The sequence below is a fragment of the Bombina bombina genome, chromosome 6, assembly GCF_027579735.1.
Source record: "Bombina bombina isolate aBomBom1 chromosome 6, aBomBom1.pri, whole genome shotgun sequence".
NCBI lineage: Eukaryota > Metazoa > Chordata > Amphibia > Anura > Bombinatoridae > Bombina > Bombina bombina.
Genome location: NC_069504.1, coordinates 845,381,757 through 845,389,153, shown reverse-complemented (window position 1 = coordinate 845,389,153; position 7,397 = coordinate 845,381,757).

The following is a 7,397-nucleotide window of genomic DNA, read 5'->3' as shown; positions in this document are numbered from 1 at the left end:
ATCCAGTTCCAAGTATCCCATGGACTGATGTTTCTCTCGATTTCATAGTCGATCTCCCCAATTCGTCTTCACATACATGTGTCATGGTCGTTGTTGATATGTTCTCCAAAATGGCACATTTCATTCCAACCTCCGCTGTACCCACTGCAGTGACTACGGCCCAGTTATTCATCAGAGAGATCATCCGGCTTCATGGCATACCTACCAGTATTCTCTCCGACAGGGGTACCCAGTTTACCTCAAGATTTTGGAAAGAACTCTGCTTAGCTTTACGAATTGACCAAAAATTAACTACCTCATATCACCCACAATGTAATGGTCAAACGGAGAGAACCAACCAGTGGTTAGAACAATATCTTAGGTGCTATTGTTCACAACAACAGGAGACCTGGTACACTTTTCTTCCTCTCGCAGAATTTGCGTACAACAACACTCCCAATGCTTCTACTAAGTATAGTCCATTCTATATCAATAACGGAGTGCACCCCAGAAGTCATATGCTACCTAGGGTCGAGTCTTCATGCCCTTTAGTGAATGACACTGTTAACGACATTTCAAAAGCCTTTACGATCATAAAAGACAACATCAAATACGCTCAGGCATCTTACAAACAGCAATATGATCTTCGCCATCGACAACAACCTGCCTATCAAATTGGACAATTGGTTTGGTTGTCTACGAAGAATCTCAAGCTTCGTCTACCATCCAAGAAACTTGCTAGACTTTTTGTTGGTCCATTTCGGATAACGGCCTTGCCTAATCCTGTCACAGTCACTTTGAAATTGCCGGACTCCTATAGAATCCATCCAACTTTTCATGTTTCTCTCATCAAGCCCTGTGATTCTTCGGTCAGCTCCACACCAGAAGATCTTGCCTCTTACGACCTTTCTGATGACACTGAATATGAGGTGCATAGTATTGTGGACTCTCGTCTGAGAAATGGACGTCTCGAATATCTGGTTCACTGGCTGGGTTATGATACTTCTGAAGATTCTTGGGAGCCCGCTACTAATGTCACAGCTCCTCGTTTGGTCTCGCTGTTTCATCATCAATAGACCGGTGCCATGAAACCTCGCAGTGGTTTCCTTGGGGGGGGGGGCTCTGTCAGGGTTCAAACCTCCTCTGTCCCTTTAAGGATTCATCTCCCACTCTTACTCAGTAGTATTTAAGCACCTCCCCTTCCATTCATCATTGCTAGGTTAATTTATCTGACAGCTAGTGTAACCTGCACTAGCTCAGTAATATCCTTGCCATCTGGCAACACCTCAGCGAGCACATACCGGATCCTGAGCTCACCTCTGATCATCTGATCTTCCCAAGTGCTGCCGAATCTGCTGCCTGTCACATCCAGTTTCAGAGCGCCGCAGCTCCTTCCTTGACTCTCTCTTCACACTGCTTGTCGGGCTGGCGTCATCAGCTGTTGCCGACCGCAGTTACCGCTCCTCGCCACACTCAGGGATCAGGTTGTATGTTACCGAAGTGATACAAGTTAATTCTGTCTTGCCTAAAAACGCTTACTGTGATATTCAGAGACTTTGCACTTACAAGATATAATTGTTATGACTGTTATGCTGTACCACTCTCCACGCTACCAAGTATAACCATAAGAGCTGTAACTTCTAGCTTGTGCCCTCTAAACTCATTACACATACATCATATATATATATATATATATATATATATATATATATATATATATGTGACGCTAGTTACTTGGGCAACATTAACACACATAGTTATTCACTTAGGCCATCCAGTGTCTAACTTTGTGTCACATACCTCATTCATATATTTTCTCTCTTTCTGCTAAATTCCAAGTTCAGAGGTTAACCATAGAAAAAGTATCCTGACACTGCCGACCACCCTCTTTTGCTCTATACCCTCCAATCCTTCGGCATCTGTGACACAGCTCTCTCTTGGTTCTCTTCCTATCTGTCTAACCGTACCTTTAGTGTAGCCTTCTCTGGCGTATCCTCTGCCCTGTGGTACCGTTTTCTGTTGGGGTACCACAAGGCTCTGTCCTTGGTCCCTTTCTCTTCTCAATCTAAATGTCCTCACTAACGGCTAGATTTAGAGTTGGGCGGTAGCCGTCAAAACCAGCGTTAGAGGCTCCTAACGCTGGTTTTTACCGCCCTCTGGTATTTGGAGTCAGTCAGGAAAGGGTCTAACGCTCACTTTACAGCTGCGACTTTTCCATACCGCAGATCCCCCTATGCCATTTGCGTATCCTATCTTTTCAATGGGATCTTTCTAACGCCGGTATTTAGAGTCGTGGCTGAAGTGAGCGTTAGAAATCTAACGACAAAACTCCAGCCGCAGAAAAAAGTCAGTAGTTAAGAGCTTTCTGGGCTAATTTAGAGTCGGCAGTGTCAGGATACTTTTTCTATGGTTACCTCTGAACTTCATAAAGCTCTTAACTACTGTGCTCTAAAGTACACTAACACCCATAAACTACCTATGTACCCCTAAACCGAGGTGCCCCCACATCGCCGCCACTCTATTAAATTTTTTTAACCCCTAATCTGCCGCTCCGTACACCACCGCCAGCTACGTTATCCCTATGTACCCCTAATCTGCTGACCCTAACACCGCCGACCCCTATATTATATTTATTAACCCCTAATCTGCCCCCCTCAATGTCGCCTCTACTTGCCTACACTTATTAACCCCTAATCTGCCGTGCGGACCGCACCGCTACTATAATAAAGTTATTAACCCCTAATCCGCCTCACTCCCGCCTCAATAACCCTATAATAAATAGTATTAACCCCTAATCTGCCCTCCCTAACATCGCCGACACCTAACTTCAAGTATTAACCCCTAATCTGCCGATCGGAGCTCACCGCTCCTCTAATAAATTTTTTAACCCCTAAAGCCAATTCTAACCCTAACCCTAACACCCCCCCTAAATTAAATATAATTTTATTCTAACGAAATAAATTAACTCTTATTAAATAAATTATTCCTATTTAAATCTAAATACTTACCTGTAAAATAAACCCTAATATAGCTACAATATAAATAATAATTATATTGTAGCTATTTTAGGATTAATATTTATTTTACAGGCAACTTTGTATTTATTTTAACCAGGTACAATAGCTATTAAATAGTTAATAACTATTTAATAGTTACCTAGTTAAAATAATTACAAAATTACCTGTAAAATAAATCCTAACCTAAGTTACAATTAAACCTAACACTACACTATCAATAAATAAATTAAATAAAATACCTACAATTATCTACAATTAAACCTAACACTACACTATCAATAAATTAATTAAATACAATACTTACAAATAAATACAATTAAATAAACTAACTAAAGTACAAAAAATAAAAAAGAACTAAGTTACAAAAAATAAAAAAATATTTACAAACATTAGAAAAATATTACAACAATTTTAAACTAATTACACCTACTCTAAGCCCCCTAATAAAATAACAAAGCCCCCCAAAATAAAAAAAATGCCCTACCCTATTCTAAATTAATAAAGTTCAAAGCTCTTTTACCTTACCAGCCCTGAAAAGGGCCCTTTGCGGGGCATGTCCCAAAGAATTCAGCTCTTTTGCCTGTAAAAAAAACACATACAATACCCCCCCCCAACATTGCAACCCACCACCCACATACCCCTAATCTAACCCAAACCCCCCTTAAATAAACCTAACACTAAGCCCCTGAAGATCTCCCTACCTTGTCTTCACCTCATCGGGTTCAGCGATCGGTCCAGAAGAGGGTCCGAAGTCTTGATCCAAGCGGCGGCTGAAGAACTCCATCATCGGGCTGAAGTCGGAAGTCCATCATCGGGATGAAGTCTTCTATCAAGCCGCATCTTCAATCTTCTTTCTTCTGGAGCGGAGCGGAGCCATCTTTTTCCCAGCCGACGCGGAACATCCTCTTCAACCGACGCCTACTCATCCAAGATGGCGTCCCTCGAATTCCGATTGGCTGATCGGAACAGCCAATAGAATGCAAGCTCAATCTGATTGGCTGATTGGATCAGCCAATCGGATTGAACTTGAATCTGATTGGCTGATTCCATCAGCCAATCAGAATATTCCTACCTTAATTCCGATTGGCTGATAGAATCCTATCAGCCAATCGGAATTCGAGGGACGCAATCTTGGATGACGTCATTTAAAGGAACCGTCATTCGGCGAGTAGGCGTCGGTTGAAGAGGATGTTCCGCGTTGGCTGGGAAGAAGATGGTTCCGCTCCGCTCCGGAAGAAAGAAGATTGAAGATGCGGCTTGATAGAAGACTTCATCCCGATGATGGACTTCCGACTTCAGCCCGATGATGATGAGTTCTTCAGCCGCCGCTTGGATCAAGACTTCGGACCCTCTTCTGGACCGATCGCTGAACCCGGTGAGGTGAAGACAAGGTAGGGAGATCTTCAGGGGCTTAGTGTTAGGTTTATTTAAGGGGGGTTTGGGTTAGATTAGGGGTATGTGGGTGGTGGGTTGTACTGTTGGGGGGGGTATTGTATGTGTTTTTTTTACAGGCAAAAGAGCTGAATTCTTTGGGGCATGCCCCGCAAAGGGCCCTTTTCAGGGCTGGTAAGGTAAAAGAGCTTTGAACTTTATTAATTTAGAATAGGGTAGGGCATTTTTTTATTTTGGGGGGCTTTGTTATTTTATTAGGGGGCTTAGAGTAGGTGTAATTAGTTTAAAATTGTTGTAATATTTTTATTATGTTTGTAAATATTTTTTTTTTTTGTAACTTAGTTCTTTTTTATTTTTTGTACTTTAGTTAGTTTATTTAATTATATTTATTTGTAGGTATTGTATTTAATTAATTTATTGATAGTGTAGTGTTAGGTTTAATTGTAACTTAGGTTAGGATTTATTTTACAGGTAATTTTGTAATTATTTTAACTAGGTAACTATTAAATAGTTATTAACTATTTAATAGCTATTGTACCTGGTTAAAATAAATACAAAGTTGCCTGTAAAATAAAAATTAATCCTAAAATAGCTACAATATAATTATAATTTATATTGTAGCTATATTAGGGTTAATTTTACAGGTAAGTATTTAGCTTTAAATAGGAATAATTTATTTAATAAGAGTTAATTTATTTCGTTAGAATAAAATTATATTTAATTTAGGGGAGGGTTAGGGTTAGAATTAGCTTTAGGGGTTAAAAAAATTATTAAAGTAGCGGTGAGCTCCGATCGGCAGATTAGGGGTTAATACTTGAAGTTAGGTGTCGGTGATGTTAGGGAGGATAGATTAGGGGTTAATACTATTTATTATAGGGTTATTGAGGCGGGAGTGAGGCGGATTAGGGGTTAATAAATGTAGGTAGGTGGAGGCGACGTTGAGGGGGGCAGATTAGGGGTTAATAAATATAATATAGGGGTCGGCGGTGTTAGGGGCAGCAGATTAGGGGTACATAGGGATAACGTAGCTGGCGGTGGTGTACGGAGCGGCAGATTAGGGGTTAATAATAATATGCAGGGGTCAGCGATAGCGGGGGCAGCAGATTAGGGGTTAATAATTGTAAGGTTAGGGGTGTTTAGACTCGGGGTACATGTTAGAGTGTTAGGTGCAGACGTAGGAAGTGTTTCCCCATAGCAAACAATGGGGCTGCGTTAGGAGCTGAACGCTGCTTTTTTGCAGGTGTTAGGGTTTTTTTCAGCTCAAACTGCCCCATTGTTTCCTATGGGGGAATCGTGCACGAGCACGCTTTTTAAGCTGGCTGCGTCCGTAAGCACCGCTGGTATCGAGAGTTGCAGTGGCGTTAAATTATGCTCTACGCTCCTTTTTTGGAGCCTAATGCAGCCATTCTGTGAACTCTAAATACCAGCGGTATTTAAAAGGTGCGGCGGAAAAAAAGCACGCGTAGCTAACGCACCCTTTTGGCCGCAGAACTCTAAATCTAGCCGTAGGTTCCTTAATAAAGTTCCACAGGTTTCATTATCATTTGTATGCCGACGATACCCAAATCTACCTCTCTGCACCAGAATTATCTCCTTCCTTGCTAACCCGTGTCACTAACTGTCTCTCTCATTTCTCATCTTGGATGTCCTCTCACTACCTCAAGCTAAATCTCTCCAAAACTGAGCTCCTTATTTTCCCCCTTCTTCAAAAATCTCCACTCCCATGTCTCTATAACTGTTGACAACTCCATCATTACCCCAACCTCACATGCCTGATGTCTTGGGGTCACACTTGACTCAGATCTTTCTTTCACTCCTCACATTCAGTCCTTGGCTAAAGCCTGCCGCTTCCACCTTAAAAACATTGCTAACATTACACATTTCCTTACACAAGACACAACAAAGATTTTAATCCACTCTCTCATCCTTTCCCACCTCGACTATTGCAACTCTATACTCTCTGATCTCCTTAGCTGCTGCCTAGCTCCTTTACAATCTATAATGAATGCTTCTGCCAGGCTCATCTTCCTTGCACGTCGCTCTTCATCTGCCGCACCTCTCTGCCAATCCCTTCACTTGCTTCCTCTTGCCTCCATGATTAAACACAAAATTCTCACTCTGACACACAAAGCCCTCAATTGCATTGCTCCCCCCTACATCTCAGACCTTGTCTCCAGATATTCTCCCTTCCGTCCCCTTCGCTCCGCTCATGATCTCCTGCTCTCCTCCTCTCTTGTTACCTCCTCACATTCCCATCTACAAGATTTCTCAAGACTGGCTCCCATCTTATGGAACTCTCTGCCTCGCTCCACAAGAATCTCCCCTAGTTTTAAAAGCTTCAAGTGCTCCTTGAAGACTCTACTATTCAGGGATGCTTAGAACCTACATTAACCTTCCTATCTCCACTTCTATCCCATGAAACCCCATAGCATGTAAGCCTATGAGCCCAGCTGTTTGTAGTTCACCTTAATAAGAGCCGACTACAACAGTGCAACTCTCGGCAGGACCCTTCACCCATTTGATCCCTGTAATCGTTTTTTATATACCACCCATGTTCATAGCGCTGCGGAACCTGTTGGCGCTCTACAAATACCTGATAATAATAATAATAATGAACTACCAAGGATAAGCACCGTGTTCAATTAACTAAAGAGCGAGGCTAACCCCGCAATGGATATTGCTAATAAAGGTGCAGGTCCAAGGTAGATAATTGCGTGCTTGAGTAGGTTTAAGAAAGTAACATATTATTATGGGAAGGTACCATAACAAAATAACTAAAAAGCGAGGCTAATTCCCGCAACAATTAAAGCTAATAAAGGTACCGGTCCCAGGATAGATATTATAGTAGATTAAAATCAGTATATCAATTGCTGCCAAACCAGAAAAGTAGCCAAAATACCACACTACCAGGGAGAAGCACCGTAACCAATTAACTAAAAAGCGAGGCTGATTCTCGCAACAAACTATCTCTAATAAAGGTGCAGGTCCAGAGGTAGTGAGGAAGCTAAT